At 39.9% G+C, this 17,066-nt stretch overlaps 1 pseudogene; it reads right to left on the minus strand.

The window, feature by feature from the left end:
- Window positions 1-14,104: 14,104 nt before the first annotated feature.
- Window positions 14,105-17,066, minus strand: part of LOC138161221 (histone-arginine methyltransferase CARM1 pseudogene) — a 46,462-nt pseudogene continuing 43,500 nt past the window's right edge.

The following is a 17,066-nucleotide window of genomic DNA, read 5'->3' on the forward strand; positions in this document are numbered from 1 at the left end:
TTTCACATTATTTTCTTCTTCTGTGTTTATATCTTGGTCTTTCCTGCCACCATAGTAACTTTTTATGATCAACTTTTCTTCTTTGCTCATTTTCTGAGCCTATATTTAAATTTTGAACTTCCTGTTATATTTGGGCTCTTGTTTCCAGGAACTAACATTGCAGAATAAACAGTAAATCAGTATCACCCTTCCTTTTCACCTCTTAATAAACAGAAAATAGCACCCCAGAAAAAGAAATCTTGGAACAGTGGAGTCAGTAGAAAAATGGGGTGGAGTGATCTCTTAGTCTGAAAATGTGGAGGATCAGCAAGAAAGGTCTGTTTCATTAAAATTAAAGGGAAGTGCATTCCAGCACAGAAAGTAATCCAGCAAATCATTGGTGAAGCCCCAGGTTAGCAAACCAGTGGGACATCCTGAGTCCCAGGGTGTAGCAGGGAAACACCAATACCACAACCCCATATGCTTTAATATAGTCAGGAAAACCAGAAGACTCCAACTCAAAGAGCCACCATGTGTGCCAACCCAGAACCTTGTGGGCAGGTGTCCTCCAACAGTGAACCTCCACATGATTCAGTGTAGTCCTAAGTGGATAAATATCCTCCAGCTGCTGGCCCTCCTTGTGTTCTGGTGCTCTAAATCACTATCTTACTCTATAGGAAATAGAAGGGGAAAGAGGAAAAAAGGGAGGGGGGCTGATGGAAAGGAGGGCTGATTGAAGGAAGTGGTGGTCAAAAGCAAAACAGTCATGAAGAGAGAGAGGGGAAAAGTTGAGAGAAAAGGATAAATAGGGGGTGAAGTGGGATGAAGAGAAAGACATAGTTAGTAATTCTTACTGTGAATGTTATTAAGATGAACTCTCCCATAAAATGAAAGCAGATATCAGAATGAATTAAAAAACATAATCCTACAATATGTTGTTTAAAAGAAGCACATTTGATGTAGGTACATGATTAAGATCTTACCACATTCCTTGCTTCTATAGGCCCTGAGTACTATTATCTGACCTACTCATGTCATAGACATTGTCATCTCCCTGTTGCTAATTTTTTAGAATTTCTAGGCTTTTCCTGAAACTGAACCTTCTTGTATATATTGTCTCCCTCAGTAATAGGGAGCCCCTCAATAGAAAGAACAGTTCTCCTCTATAGTGTTTAGCATAGCAGAGAGTACAGAGTAAGCACTTAACAAATGCAATTTCATTCATTCATTTATATAAGAATATCTCAATAATGACCCAGGGAATAGCAATAAATTCAATCTGATTTTGAGAATCTAAATTAAATCTGTTTTTCTACAACTGAGATTTGCAACTGAGGAAAAATAGCCAAAGTTCACAATATCTAAGGGAGGACCTTAAGTGGAAAACCAAGTAGAAGCTTGTGTCGTTCTGTATGAAATGCTTTAAATCTTGTTGAAATCATTAATAAAAGTCAAGGGGAAAATAGACAACAGCACTTAAACCCTTGTTTAGCTTGAATGGTAACAAAGGACTTTTTGAACTTTATATCTAATAGGATTTGCTCTGAAAATTGTTGGCTGTTACTTTGCAAAAAAAAAAAACACCTTGCTTATGCAATATGTCATACAAAGCAATTTTAGGTATGTAGCAAGGTAATAATCTTCACATTCCCTTGATCTACCATTCCCCATTCTCAAAATATGACATTGCCCTTTGAAAATGTTGGGCTTGGATTAAAAATATATATATTCCTCTCTGCAAATGGAAGTTGATTCATTTAATCCTAGCAACTTGTCATTACAGCTTTATAAACACCTATTTTGTTCTTCTCAAATAAGTTTGACCTACATTTGCCAACTCTTCCCCTACTCCCCGCCACAACAACAAAGAACTTTAAGGAGGATAAAAAAAAGAAAAAGAAAAAAAAAGAATTGAAAATATTTTGATAGTTTTCTTCAGAAAAAAAGAAAGTCCTGAGTTAAAAGGAATAAAAATAAATAGAAAGAAATTGGAAGAAAAGTAAAAATATTGGCTTACTGTACCAGTATAATATATTTTATTGAAACAGAAGGTCATCCATCCTGGACGTACTGTCTTTAACAACTAGTTTATTCCCTGGGCTAACAGCAGCTATATAGACAGACAAGTCTCTTTTATGAATCTTGTCCACCTTGTCACAGACTGTAGAGCAAATGCATTTTTTTCTCTGAAATTATTCAGGTGTAAGCATAAATGTGATGGCTGTTGGAGAAGGTCAGTATTACATATTCATTTTATTTTCAATAATAGATGATTTTTCTTGGCTCTGCTCACATTAATTGCTGTCAGGTGCTGCAAAATGGCTCAGTGAGTTGTCGTTTAATGGGTCTCTTTGGAAAGGCAGTATGGCAGCTCTATAGAATACTAAAAATAATGTGTGTGGAGTAGGCCTTTCTAATTGGAGGTTAATAAAAGAAAATAAGCCATGTGTACAGATGCATAGTGCGTTAGAGGACAGTGTATGAAAGGGATTACTGAATAGGTATGGAAAGGTTTTAGAAACTGTTGATGCTTTAAAAACCAAATTTGCATCTAGCTAGATTTTTTTTAAGGTTTTCATTCAAGGTAGTAAGCAATTTGAAGATTCCTAACACCAATAAAGCAATGTAAGTTACAAAGCCATTCTTTGGGATATAGCTTCCTCAATTTGGCTATAGCTTCTACCAACCAAACTTAATCATGCATATGCTTTTAACAGAATGAAAAAGCTCACTAGATGAATGAGATGATGGCACCAAAAATATAATATGACAATGTGCAATTGTCAGAGGATGATGTCAAAGAAAACTGTTTCCGAACTTTACAATACTATATGAGTTTTTATTAATGATGTAAATTCTCATAACAATATTAATTCCGCCATACTATGGACCAATGCAAAAGTATCATGGGTAGAAAAGTATGTACATTTTATATCAAAATAAATTGGATGTATGAATCATGTGATTCTTAACACCATGGCTATAATTATAATTTTCAGGTTTTGTGCCTCGGTGATGTGAATTTAAAGTACATATTCAGGGCAGCCAGGTAGCACAGAGAGTAAGAGCACCGGCTCCGGTGTTGGGATGACCTGGAGATCGAATCCCAGATTCAAAATTGAATCCCAAATCAGACACATAGCACCCACCCAGAAACACCTGGCTGTGTAACCTTGAGCAAGTTACTTAACCCCATTTGCTTAGGGGCGGCCAGGTGGCTCAGTGAGTAAGAGCACCGGCTCCAGTGTCGGGATGACCTGGATCAAATCTGGGCTCAGATACTCAGCACCACACCCAGAAATAACTGGCCATGTAACCTTGAGCAAGTTACTTAACCCTGATTGCTTTAAAAAAATAATAAAGTACATATTCATTTACTTTTGAATACATAAAGAAACTTATCAGAAAGTTAGTTTTCTATAGCATGCGCTTCTATATCTATATCTATACATATATATATATATATATATATATACATGCCATATATATATATATAATTATTTCATCAGTTAATCATTTTATCTATTATGGGGTCTTTAACCCATTTATTTGGAGGTGTTTTTCCTTAATATCTCTCCCAGACTTTGTAGGCAAAATATCTGACTGTCTTAACCCCAAACTAGACACCTAAATCGAAATCAAATGTCACAGTGTAGGGTCTACATGGGGTTTTGGGGTTGGAAATAAATCAAGGTTTCTTTGGGAACTGTAGGTGTGGCTAATCCATGAGTTTCTTAGTCCAGTTTCCCAGAGGTATCCTAATTGGGAAAATGGTGCCTTTCTACAGAATAGATAACAAAGTGGCTAAAATTCTCACTGTTGAGGAAGGGTGGAAAAGGACAAATGTAAATACTTTAAATGATGTGATTGACACTATTCTTATAGATAAAAATAATTCATCCTCTCCTTAGAGCTGTATGTTACAGGGATATGACTAGAAGTTAAGATAGAGAGAAAGTACCTCAGGAACCCTCTTTTCCAAGAAATACATCCAATATATAAATACATCTCATACATAACACCTTTCTGTCTTCCATGCCTGAGAATAGATGACGTTTTATTAAGAACTTGCTTTGTTTCAGCCATGATGTGAGGCACTGAACATTTAAAGATAAGCAAAAAAAAAAAAAGAAATCTTTCACCAAAGGGCTTATAATCTAATGAGACAGACATTTAAGAAGGCACTGGAAAGGAAATTCAGAATCAGTAATGGAGATGGTCTGGGACTTCCATAAAATGGTGATTCTAGGCAAAAATTCATCAATCAGATTAGGGGCCTACAGGCACCTCCAGGGTTAGAAAGCTTATGGCATGGAGGTGGAAAATTCTAGAAAGTGGGCATGGATCTTCTAAGTGCTTAATGAAGGAAAGCATAGTTCCGGTTAAAATCCAGTTACAAAGCAGTTAATAAGGGCACTCCAAGGATACTTACTTCTTTTAAATATGGTGGAAAACTTTCTTGTAGTCATTTAATTTATGTGTTTATAGTTAACAAATTCTTCATCTTTCATGTAGGGAAAAAATCAGCACTTTTCTTCCTAGTATGAATTTTAATATATATAAGGATCCCATTTTAAAAAATTAAAAACCATAATAATATTAACATTAGTTTAGTTATAAAAAACAAATATGTAGATTTTGCATTCTCTATTCTGAAGTGTATTACCTTATGTAGACATATCATAATTATTCATAATACAGGGTCATAGATAACTGTGTGACTCAATACTCACACAGCATGATTCAATTATCCAGCTGTTTGGCATTATTTACAATATATTGGCAAATCTCTGCTGACCTGAAAAACTGAAGAAAACAACAGGCCATGTTTTTCACTTAATAAAGTACTGCAGTAGGGAGCCCTTTATGAACAATTACAAACATTTGCTGAAAGCTTATTTGCTGATTTAACAAACTGGCTGGTACAAATGTTTAACATGCAGCTGTAATGATGTTCAGATGCTGTTCTTAGCATTCATTGATCTGAGATAATGTGTCCTTGCCCAATCATGCTAAAAAGCTGCGGCAGAAAAAAAGAAAAGAAATAAACCAAAGAAACATGATATACTCTCACAATAGAAGAATTTCTGTCTACCCCTGACAGATGGAGGAAAAAAGTCAATATGATGTCTGAGACAAACTAAGCTCTACACTGCAGAATAAATTACATGATTCACTGAATGTTGAGGCTTCACACAGACATACAAAAAATTGAAAAGATAAAAGCTTGCATTGGTTTCAAATGACATTTACTGCCTGATGGATTTACTAGCAGCCCCAGTACAGTCATACTGTATTGAATTATTGGCCTCTATTTATCTGTGTGTCCATCAGAGCTTGAATGTCCATTTAAGTGTAAGTGATTTGGAGGTCTGCCAAGTCTCTCTGAAGCTTTGGGTGTAGAGAAAGATGTGAGCTAATGGCAACCAGCTTGAATAACAGAGAGCTTAAGAACATTAGGGGCAGACAACAAATGACTACTCCAAAATACTTGTTTATCAATATTAATGACAAAATAAATATTAATGGATGCTGCCAGGCATATCATTTTTGAATGTTCCTTGTTTTCTTTCTATTTTTACACAAATGACTGAAAACAATTGTGTGATTTATATCTGTCTATCTGTCTGTCTCTCTCTTTCTCTCTCCTTCTCTCTCTGAATAAATTTGGAAAAGATCATTAGCTTTGCAGTAACCCATTGTCACAGCAGCAAGATTTCACTAAGGCAAAGGAGAAAATGAAATATAGGCTTTAAAAAGTGTACTGCTTCCAATAAAATATGTGATTAGAATAGTAATATACTGTACAATGTTTACATTATTACATTGTACTGTGGCAGTTCAGTTGAGCAGTAGCATTTAATTTGCAATGAACCCCATGCGTTGTTATCATAGCCTTAATAAGGCAAGACAGATGGGGTTTCAGTATAATAAGTGACAGGAGAGAAAATCTGAGTGCTTAATTATCAGATTGGGCTACCAAGAGACTGGAGTGCTTTCTGATGATACACAATAGCTACATAGACTGGGTAAAAATGTTTGGGGAAAAGGCAGCTAATAGACAGTGGCTATGGATTGATTTTCATTCTAGTAATTACTGTTTGTGAGAAAGAAGAAAAGAAAGTCAGGGAAACAGTGAGCATGTGGTTCTGGACTCGAGCTAGATCAATAATAAAATTCTCAGACAACTGTTACTTGAGTTAGCAGTAGAAATAGACCTGGAAGAAATATGTCAAGGTGTCAGAATTTTCCAGTTCAGAACCAAACAATCAAGTAAATGCCCATGATCCATAATCTAGTTCAGTTCCAGACTGCAATACATAGATACAGATAGATAATCAGATAGATAGATAGGCAGGTAGATAGATACCCATATATACATGTGTGTGCATGTATGCATGCATGTATGGGTGTTCATCGGTACATATATACATATGTGTACATGCATGTGCACATATGCATATAGTAAACATATATATATATTTCATAGGATCATAGATTTAGAGTTAGAAGCAGCTTTATAGGGCATCAAATTTAATCTTTCACTTTAAAGATGAGGATAACGAGGCACATCAGGTCATGCAACTTGTAAGACTCAGATATTGCTGATTTCAAATCTAGCACTAAACCATCTATGTCACCATAATTTGTTGTCTTCCCATGAGTAATCCTGTTTCTCCTTCAGGCTTTCTTAATTCTATTGTTTGTACTACCATACTTCTATTTCATAACTTGGCTCAAAACCTTCAACAACTTCCTCCTGTCCCTACGATAAAATACAAACATCTCACCTATACATTTAAATGTTGTACATTCATTGTTTCATCATTCTAACATACTTTGCAGCCACCTATATTCATAATATGGGAGTCACTCTGAACTCTTCTTTCTTTTTCACCCCTCAATCAATAAATATTTGATTGAGCACCGACTATTGAAAGGCATTATGCTAAGAATTGGAGATGCAAAAAGAGGCAAAGGAAAGTCTGTGGTCTTAAAGACCTTACAGCCTGATGGGAGACAGTATGCAATGAGATCTATTCAAAACAAAATACAGACAGGATAAATAGGAAATAATTACAGAGGGAAACCATTCCAATTTAGAGGGACTTGGAGAAGGGCTGTTCATTCTGTTTTTACAACACCTCTCACATCTATCCAGTTCTCTTGATATTTCATAGAGTCATTAGCTTCCACTTACCCAATTCTAATTTTAAACACATTGGTTTCTTCAGTTAGCTTTTATACCTCCTTTTCCATTGTATCAGCAATGCCATATTCAAAATGCCTATGGAAATTACAGATATGCTGATATAATTATCCATCACAAAATACATCAGGCTTGCCATATGGGGGAATAAGCTAGAAAATTTATTAAAATACCAAAAGACTGAGTCCCAAAACCAGAAAGTGAAAGCCATCAGAGTAGTTATGACATTGGCACAGGTAGATGAAGTAGAAAGCACCCACATTCTCAAGCCTTTAAAACAGAACAGGCTACCTCAGGCAAAGGTCCTCCTCTCCCCACTCACAGCAACCACCCAGCATCCAGGAAGAGTGCTCCCAGCAGCTCTGGCCCCTGGAAGTCCTTAGCAGGAGTCTTTAGCAGAAATTCTGGCTGACTCAAAGAGGGCTTCGCGCTGCCGCCGCCACTGCCTCTGCTGCCATCGCCGCCACTGCTAGCCACTGCAGGAACTCTAGTTTGGTTTCTGCTTCCTCTTGCTCTGCCCCTTCCTGCTACATCAGCAAGTCCAATGGGGCATGGAAGATATTTAAATCCCATAACCCTTACATCCATTTAGTCAATTCTATTTTTTAAGGCATTGTTTTCTTCAGTGTCCTTTTTTCCCTATTTTGGCTACTGCATTTTAAAGGATTTGTTCAGTTTTCCTTCCACCTCACTAATTTGGCTTATAAAATCCTTCTTGGGGCAAAGCAAAGAAGGTGGCACAGAAGCAGGAAAACTCCATGAGCTCCCCCCATAACCACCTTAAATACCTATAAATTATGACTTTAAACAAATTTTAGAACTACAGAATCCAAAAAGTGACAAAGAGAAACAAATCTCCCACTGAAGGCAGCCTGACAGGTGGACAGGAAGGGTCCATCAAGGAGCACTGGGAGCCAAGCCCAGCCTCAAGTGAGCCCTTGGTTTCAGCCCCAAGGAGGCCATGATGAGCAATGGGTGGAGCAGACATCAGAAGAGTGGATCACCAGCAACTATTGTGGTTTCCAGAATTATCAACCTATAAATGCCAATGACAAAATAAAAGATCAGGGTGGAACTCTGTTGGAACTGGGGGGATGGAATGTCAGGCCCCTGCCCCTGGGATGAGAAGAGGCAGGAAGCATCTTGGCCATGCAGCCACCCTGTGGCTACTTCAGAGTTCTTGGCTTGTACATCATAGGGGGACCAAGCAACAAGTCTGAGGGGCAATCACTTTTGCTTTAACCTGCTTGGACCTGGGGTGGAGGTCCAGTGAGCCAGAGCTTTATGGGAGCTGTGGAGATAGTGCCCTCCTAATAGCTCTGGCAACTGAGAAAACCCCAGTGATTTGGGACAAAGCTCTTCTCTCTGGAAGTAGAGTTATACTGTGTCAAAGAGCTCAAAAGTCAAGTAATTGAGTGGCAACATGAGCAAGCACAGAAATCAAATGCTAGATACCTATTTTGGAGACAAAAAGGATCAAAGCAGGAATGGGAGGAACTCAATGAAATCAGAAATCCTGCACCAAAAGCTTCCAAGTAAAATATGAACTAGTTAAAGGCCATGGAGGAACTCAAGAAGGATTCTGAAAATCAAGTGAGAGAAGTTGAGGGAAAAATTGGGAAAATAAATGGGAATGATGCAAGAAAATCATGAAAAGAGATTCAACAACCTGACTGAAGAAAATAACACTTTAAAAATAGACTAACTAAAATGATAAAAGAGGGCCAAAAACCAATGAGAAGAATGCCTTAAAAAGCTGAATTTTCCAGATGGAAAAAGAATTTCAAAAGCTCACTGAAGAGAATAATCCCTTCAGAATTACATTGAAGAAAATGGAAGCTAATGATTTCATGAGAAATCAAGATACTATTAAACAGATTCAAACAAATGAAAAATAGAAGGCAATGTGAAATATCTCATTGGAAAAACCACTGACCTGGAAAAATAGATACAGAAGGAATAATTTTTAAAAAATTGTTGGACTACCTGAAAGCCATGATAAAAAAAGAACCTAGAAATCATCCTTCAAGAAATTCTCAAGGAAAATTTTCCTGATATTTTAGAACGAGAGGGCAAAATAGAAATTGAAAAAAATATTCACTGATCACCTCTTGAAAAAGATCCCAATTGTTTAAAAAAATTATTATTTTACATGCAACTGGGAAATAAGATATACAGGCACTGGGGTATGGAGATCCATCTTGCCCTAGGGGTTGGGGGAAGATATGAGAGAGAGCAGATTTGGGGAAGGGGTACTCAGTGGGATCACTGTTTTGGGGTGGTGGGTAGAGGAAAGCCAAGGAGAAAATATGTAACTCAAAATCTGGTTGAAATGAATGTTGTAAACTAAAATAAACATAAAATTAAAAAAAAAACCCTTCTTGAGCTTTTCCAAGAAGCCTTTTTGGGCCTCACTCCAGTTCATATTCCCCTTTGAGGCTTTAGATGTAGGTATACTGACAATGCTGTCCTCTTTTGAATTGTGTTTTGATCTTCCCTGTCCCTGTAATAAAAATATATAGGATTTGATGTTGTATGTTGCTTTCTTGCTCATTGTGCTTGCTTTTTTTCCTGGCTTTTAAGGTTGATCTTTATTTCTGCGCACAGTGGACACTGAGCAACACTTCTTGGGCAGGGGTTTAGGGGTCTAGTTATTGACTTTGTGTGCTGTAGTCCCATGTTCTGGTGGCAGGAGGCTATAGCTTATCTGGTGCTTAGCTAAAGTTGGTGGTGTTGGCTAGTGTGTGGAGATGCCACATGGGGTTTTGCTTCATTTCCCCTGGGTTATACTGAAGCTCGCTGGTTGAGGTGTTGGGCCAGTGGTGGTGGGGGTGTTGTAAGTAACCTCTTCACTGGGGGCTGTGCTAGAGCATGGGTAGACTCATCTGCTAGTGGACACCTGTCTGCCACACAAATGGTGGTTCTCTGCACTGGTGTCTGCTTCTTCTGTCTGTGAGAAGGCACACAGGGGTGCTGGTGTTGGTTCTTGCCTTCTCCACCTTCATGGTGCTCAGGATGTCCTGGTGGTTTGTTGAGGTAGGGATTACTGCTGGCTTGCCAAGATGCCCCCCATCCTGAACTGGTGCCCTTCAGCCACAGCAAGAGGGACCTTTCCCATTAATCCCCCTAGCCTCACAAACTAAAAAACCTGCTGTATCCTGTCTTTCTGCTGGCTCCACTGTTCCAAGATATTTCCTAAGGCAGTATTTTTTAAGGTCAGTAAGGGAGAGTGAGAGTGACTTACTGCTTATTCTGCCATCTTTGTTTCTGAAAGTCCCTATCTTGCTCTCTCAACTAATGAAATTAACTAAGGTCCTTTTCACCTGAGCTTTTGACACATGATTGCTCTCCTTATATCTGTCTAGTCTTTTTCCATTCTAAATTCCCACAACTATCAAATAATATTCCTAAAACAAACATCTTTGCCATTTGTTTACTTAAGAATCCTCAGTTTGTGCTCTTTCCCTCTTGGGAAAACAAAATAAGTTCTTAGCTTAGCATATAAACCTCTTGTAATCTGTCATGCTTTTCCAGATTTATTTCACAATGTTCCCTTTCATTAATTCCATACTGCTGTCAATGTGGTCTACATGCTGCTTCCTGAATTCATCATTCTACCTTTTATTTATTTGTATAACACTGACTATCCTGGGTCCCACTGCCTGGAAACTCAGGTAGATTGTATTTTACTCTTCCTACAGGGCTCTCTGGTGCCCTTAATGAAGTTTGGAATGTCAAGGCTCTCTGCAAATGACTCCAACTTCTCACTAACTTTGTTGTTCAGATTGTAGGGGAGTCCTCTATAACCCAGTACCATTTTACCACTTACTATCAGATTATCTTTTCCAAAGAAATATTTACTTTGAGGTATTAAATCACAAATATAGATATTTACTATTGAGAATTTTGGGAAGATGGCAGAGTAGGTAAAAAAATTTCAAGCTTTCATTATCTTCCCCCACAAAAGAGTCAAAATAGCACCTTAGGGCAAACAAAGTGTGGGTGGAGATAAATAAGAACAGGGACATAACTGGGGTCCTCCTGGGAAAATTTGAGAAGATGAGAAGAAAAATTCAGGCTTAGGTTTGGTCCCTATGAAGAGTAAACACCTCCAGGCTTAGTTCTGTTTGAAGAGCAAGCAACAAGCTTCTTAAACAACAAGGAGCAAGCCCTGGTGTTAGTTGCTTTGAGAGACTGCCTCAGTCCCATCCACTGGACCTTTTACCCCTGGGATAGTGAGGACAGTCAAGTGTCTGAGTCTGGGAAGATCAAGGGAACCTCTGCTGACTAGAAACACCAGACCTGTCTGTGCAGCAAAGAACAGGTAGAACGAATGAATACATGCTCAGTGAGCACAGAAGCAGTGGGGCAGAAAGCCTCTGCCTGGAGCTGCTTATATGAGGTTAGAGGTTTGGCTTTGGTTTCAGGCTAGAGAGAAGAATCGAATATCTGGGGCAAGGGCACCATTACTCATATCTCAGGGCTAGAGGTGACTTCAAATAATTAAGCTATCACCACAAAAAAATGCACAAAGGAGAAAGAATCCATCTATAGAACCCTATTATGAGAATAGATGTGAGGGGGTTCATCTTCAAAGAAGGAAATTAAACTAGAGAAAACCCCAAAGGGTAGTGACAAATAGTAACCTGCCCACAAAAAAAATTTATAGAAGACTTTAAAAAAAACTTTAAAAAACAAATGACAGAGATGGAGGAAATACTATAAAGAAAATAAGAATGATCCAAGAAAAACAAGAAGGGTATGAAAGGAAACTCAATCAATTAGAAAAATAGATCCAGAATCTTTTTTGGGGGGTAAAATTGATTTATTCCCTTACATACTGAAATGGGGCAGAAAGGAGGGAGCATTCATGAGTTTGCAGGCCCTCCTGCTTCAGGGGGCCCTATTCTGTCCTATTAGTGGGGGCTAAGAGCCTGGGCAGGCTGGAGTTGAAGAAAACTGTCTGTGAAACAATACTTACTTCTGTTCTTATTTCCCAAGAAGGAATCCCTCCAAGGTCCCTTCCCAGGCACCCATGGAAGGGACAAAAATGACAGTATGAGGGTTGGAGGCTACACTAAGATACAAGGAATACACAGGCCTAATGGGAACTACAAAGAAAAACAGGGTCTTCCATAACAAATCTAGGTTGTATTTCTACCAGTACTGACTGATCCACCCCTCCACCCCTCCCATGGGTAGTACTGGCCAAATCCTCAGTCCCTTCCTAGTCTTAGGGAGGAAAGGAGAGGAGAACAGTTGTCTCTAAGGTCTTCTGGGGTCACAGATGACAGGAGAGCAGCAAGATGTGATGGTTCACTCAGAGCTGGGAGAAGAGAAGGAAGAGGCTGCTTCTGACAACCATGGGCTGGTGTGTACATTCAAGTGTGAGGTGAACCCTTTGGTACTGGGTCACAGATTTCCCCAGAGAAACAAGGCTACCCAGGCCCTGGGCCACAGCTTTCCCGACTGAGTGCAGAGGCCTCTGTCATACTGGGCATGCTCAGCTAGACAGCCATGCCAGAAGCAGGGGCTTTCTTGCTTTTTCCCCTCCCCTTCCCTTTTCCCTACCCTCCACCACTCCTTTCCTGTCATCTTCAGAGTCCATCAGCAGGGGCAGCTGGCTCATGCTTGTTTCAGGCCAGCCTGGCCTCTGGAGTTTGTGGATTGACACTGGTTATTTTTGTAAAAAAATAAAATTAAAAAAAGCAGCATGACACATGCTGATCCTGTCCAAGGACCCAGAGATGCAGGAGAAACCCCACCTGCCACCCCTCTTTAGCCCTACCCTCCTCCTCATTCAAAGGGGAGGCTGCCTGGGGAGACACTGTAAGGCTAGGGGGGACAGCTTTACTAGTTCCTGCAGCTGGTCACATGGTTGATCTCTGACTAAAGGGAAAAAGCCAAAGGTGATGAGACTTCTGGGGCTATGCCTCCCCCCAACCCTCAATAAAGCCCCCCACAGGCCACTGGTCTGTACCCAAGTCTAGCTCCCCACACAAAGCTATTAAGGAAGATGCCAAACCAAGGGTGGAGGGGACAGGAGAGAGCAATGACTCCCACTACATGATCTCTTGTACAATTTGTAAAATACAGAGAAGCTCGCTGGCCTGCTCAGTCGGGCCTCAGTCGGGGCCAAGACGCAGAGGTGTCAACATTTCATAAAAAAAGTGTACAAGTCCCCATGTCAAAGAAGGAGCTGACTGGGTGTTTGTTTCTATGGTACAAGGGTAAAAACCACCATATTAGGGCAGGGATTAGGGAGAGGGCACAGTCCACCAAGGTGGGAGGAAGGGGGAATTCTTCATTTGGTTTCCTGGTTCGGTCAGTTCAGATCAGAGGTGGACTTTTAGCTCCCATAATGCATTGTGTTGGTGGTGATGGACATAGGGGAGGCCATGGAGATGGCAGGGCCCCCCATGATGAAATGGCTATTGACTGGGTAGTGAGTGCTGGAACCACTTGTGATCTGGCCACTGGAGGAGCCTAAAGGGATCTAGTGGCTGACACTGGCCCCACCAGTGATACCTGTTTCCCTGATAATAAGACCTATCCCAAAAATAAGCCCTCCCCTTACTGTGTAAGATTCCTCTAAAATAAGCCCTCCCCCGAAAATAAGCCCTATTGAGATTGCTACTGTAGTGAAGGTGATCCCCTGCGCTACACGCTACATTACGGTGCCCTCTGTATGCACCTTCCACCCCCCGTGAAACGCATGCCGCTCTCTAAGCTGCATCCAATCAGAGCTGCAGCAGTGAGCGCGTCATCCTGTTCTTCCCCAGTGATTTGCTTGCTGGCGCCATTGAGAGCAGTGCTGCGGAGGAGAGCTGAGGCAGGACAACATAAGCCCTCCCCTGAAAATAAGCCCTCTGGTGTTTTTCTTTCCAAAAAAAATAATAAGACGGTGTCTTATTATCAGGGAAACATGGTAACACTGCTCAGGTCGTAGGCTGTTGGCATCCGAGTCACAGCCATCCCACTGCTCAGATTGTAGGCACCACCTGTGTTCCACATATTCTCAGATGGAGATGTATAGTGAGAGCCAGGTGGAGGATATGGCATCGTATCTGAATATCTAAAGAAAGGGTTTTTCAGATCCAGCTTACTGGATTTGGAACCTTTCTGATCCACCTGGACAACAATACTGATGTTGTAGCTCTGTCTCTTATTTGAGATGAGCAGACATGTCCCTGAGAGAGTGTCCGCGGCCTTTGCAAAGAGCTGCAACTGAAACAAACACCGAACTTGGTACCAGTGAGTCAGAGGCTCCATGGGCACTGTGGACAGCCACACTGTCATTATTGAACCAATGAAGGCTACATCAAACCAGAAAGCCAAGCCGTGGACAAGCCCTGAGTGCAGCATGTGGAACTTGAATGGGATTTCTATCCTGTACAAATCACCTTCTTTGCCTTCTAAGAAATTCACTGTATATTTTGCTGACTTAGCCATTAAAATCCTGATATCAAATGTATCCACAACGGGCTGTCTGAAATACTCATCTACTGCTGCTCCTCTAAGTGCTGACAAGTCAACTCCATAAAAAGATGGCTGATACCAGAAATTGGCCTTGGTAAACTGTTCCATGTAGAGTTGTTCATCTGTGAATGGTGCAAGATGAACGTCCCCAATGGTTGGAAACATCTTTCTACTAGACTTTAAGTATTTCTTGGCATGGAGGTAGCTCTCCAACATACATTCATTGAAAAGTATGTAGCCCATTGGCTCTGAAATAATTATGTCCACCTGCTCAGGAAGTGAGATTTCCTCCACCTTTCCAGGAATGACCACAATTCGGTCTGTGAGGTTGTTGCTCTTTACTAAAACCTCAGCATGCTGAGCCATGGTGCTTGCTTCTACTACATAGACTTTCCTTGCTCTTGCCTGAGCAGCAAAAAAAGACAGGATCCCCAAGCTGCAGCTCACATCTAGGACAATCTTGTCCTTGAAATCGTTATGGTTCTGCAGGATGGCCCTCTGGTATGTGCCCGTTCATACATAATCCTGCATCATGTTCTGCTGCTGTGACAGCCATAGAACTGGAAGTACTGCACAGCGGATGATTCTTCTGTCTGCTCACTGAAGACGGAGTGCTCTAAGTTGTGATCTCGATAGGTTTTCAGAATATTATAGAATGAACAGAAATCATTGGGTGTTGCAAACTGTATGAGGATGCTGTTATATCCCAGGGTGATGATGAAAAACTGCTTTTCCACTCGACTGCATTCTGTTTCTCTGGACACGGAGCACTTAAACACACAACCATCTTCATGGCTGTAGAGGGAGATGCAGGCAGTGTCCTGCCCGGTGCGGACCTCGAAGCGCAGCGCCTGCTGTTCTGCGTGTCTCTGGATCTCGGCTTTCGCATCCCCGATGGTGAGGAGCTGAGCGCCTGGGAACACAGCCACGGTCACGCCGAGCCCCCAGCCGCCGCCGCCGCCAATAGATCCAGAATCTTAAGGAAATGGCACCTTGAAAATTAGAATTGGGCAAAGTGAAGCCGGTGAAATTATAAGACACCAAGAAATGATTAAACAAAATATGAATAATGAAAAAAATTGAAAAGGAAGTGAAACATCTTATAAGAAAAATAACAGATTTGGAGAATACATCAAGAGAAAATATAAAATTTTTGGACTAACTGAAAGTTATGATAAACAAATCTTGATACAATAGTACAAAAAAATAATTAAAGAAGATTGCCCTGAAGCATTAGAACAAGGGGGGGAGTAGAAATATTAAAAAAAAAAATCCATCAATCACCACTTAAAAATAGGATCTGATGAGGAAAATTTATAGGAATATCATAATCAAGTTCCAAAATCCTCAGCTCAAGGAAATAAACATTAAAAGCACCAAGACCAGGTGTGGCTAGGTGGCACAGTGAATAGAACACTGGCCCTGAAGTCAGGAGGACCTGAGTTCAAATCTGGCCTCAGACACTTAACACAAAAACTAGCCATGTAACCTTGGGCACGTCACTTAACTCCAATTGCCCTCCAAAAAACAAACATTATTTTTTAAAAAGACTATTTTTATTATATTATTAAAAAAAGATTATTTAGGGGTGGCTAGGTGGTGCAGTGAGTACAGTGCTGGCCTGGAGTCAGGAGGACCTGAGTTGGCTTCTGGCCTCAGACACTTAACACCCACCCACACACACACACACACACACACACACACACACACAAAATAGCCATGTAACCTTGGGTAAGTTACTTAACTCCGATTGCCCTCCAAAAGGCAAAAATAAAAAAAGCATCAAGGTTAAGAAAATTTAAATATGATGGTGCCACAATGAGAATCACACAAGACCTAGGAGCAGAAATATTAAAGGACTGCAGGTCTTGGAAAATAATATATCAAAAGCAAAAAAATTGGGCTTTTGGGCAAAAATATCATACCCTGCAAAGTTAACTATTATCCTTAATGAAAAACATTGACATTTGATAAACTCTGAGATTTTCAATACTTTGTTAAAAAAAAGTCCTCAACTTAATAGATCATTTGACATATAAGAACCAATATAAATATAAGGCCCATAACAAAGACCGATTTTAAGGGATCCATAAGGACAGACTGTTTACTTTTTATATGGGTAAAATGTAAAATTTATATCTAGAATTCTTATTAATAATTGGATAGTTCATAATAAGACTTGGGAAAACCTGGGCATGATATGAATTTTAAAAGTAAAACTATTTAGGAACAGCTAAAAGGAGTTTTTCACACAAATAAAGCACAAGAGAAAGAATTGATACATAGGTATTAGATGGTGGAGGAGAGCTAGTAGTTCTGGTAACCTCCTTTCATCAGTAATGGGTGCATGAGGGAAATATATATATATATATATATATATATATATATATATATATAT

The sequence above is a fragment of the Petaurus breviceps genome, unplaced genomic scaffold (assembly GCF_028583685.1).
Source record: "Petaurus breviceps papuanus isolate PSGF00001 unplaced genomic scaffold, PetGlider_PUasm1.0 184, whole genome shotgun sequence".
In the NCBI taxonomy this organism is placed as follows: Eukaryota; Metazoa; Chordata; class Mammalia; order Diprotodontia; family Petauridae; genus Petaurus; species Petaurus breviceps.